Genomic DNA, 545 nt, shown 5'->3' on the forward strand with positions numbered 1-545 from the left:
CAACCCCGCTCCCTGGAACCAGTCAGAGCTCAACCATCTGGTTCCAGCAGGCACAACGGAGCTCGCGCTGCGTTGTCAGGGCGCATGAGATGACAAAGGGTGGAATGGGAGCGATGAGACCTCGGGAGCACTGCAGCAAACTGCACATCAGAGGTTTGGAGTGAGCGTCAGGTGCTCATGCTGCAGATACCAAGTGCTCTTGTGTGTGTGCTGATGGTTTCTTGCCGTCAGCAGCATCCTCAGGCTGGGGGTTCACCCGTTTCTGTGCGCCTGTAGATGAAATGAAATGAGATTGCAGTGACCGAGTGGAAACCTGTACAGGTGGAAGAGCAGAGCCCATCTCTGACGTCTCGGAGGCAGCAGCGCGGGGCAGGAGGGTGAGAGCCGGGTGGCTCCTGCCCCGGGTGAGCCGGTGCCGCTGGCTGCGCAGGAACTCACTGACTCACACAAGGCAAATATTTCTCCTTTGGTTTTCACCCTGAGAAAGCCTCGAGCTGACCTTGTTAATCCCACACGTTCCAAACCCTCCCCCCCGTCCCCTCCCC

The sequence above is a fragment of the Nestor notabilis genome, unplaced genomic scaffold (assembly GCF_000696875.1).
Source record: "Nestor notabilis isolate BGI_N333 unplaced genomic scaffold, ASM69687v1 scaffold21448, whole genome shotgun sequence".
NCBI lineage: Eukaryota > Metazoa > Chordata > Aves > Psittaciformes > Psittacidae > Nestor > Nestor notabilis.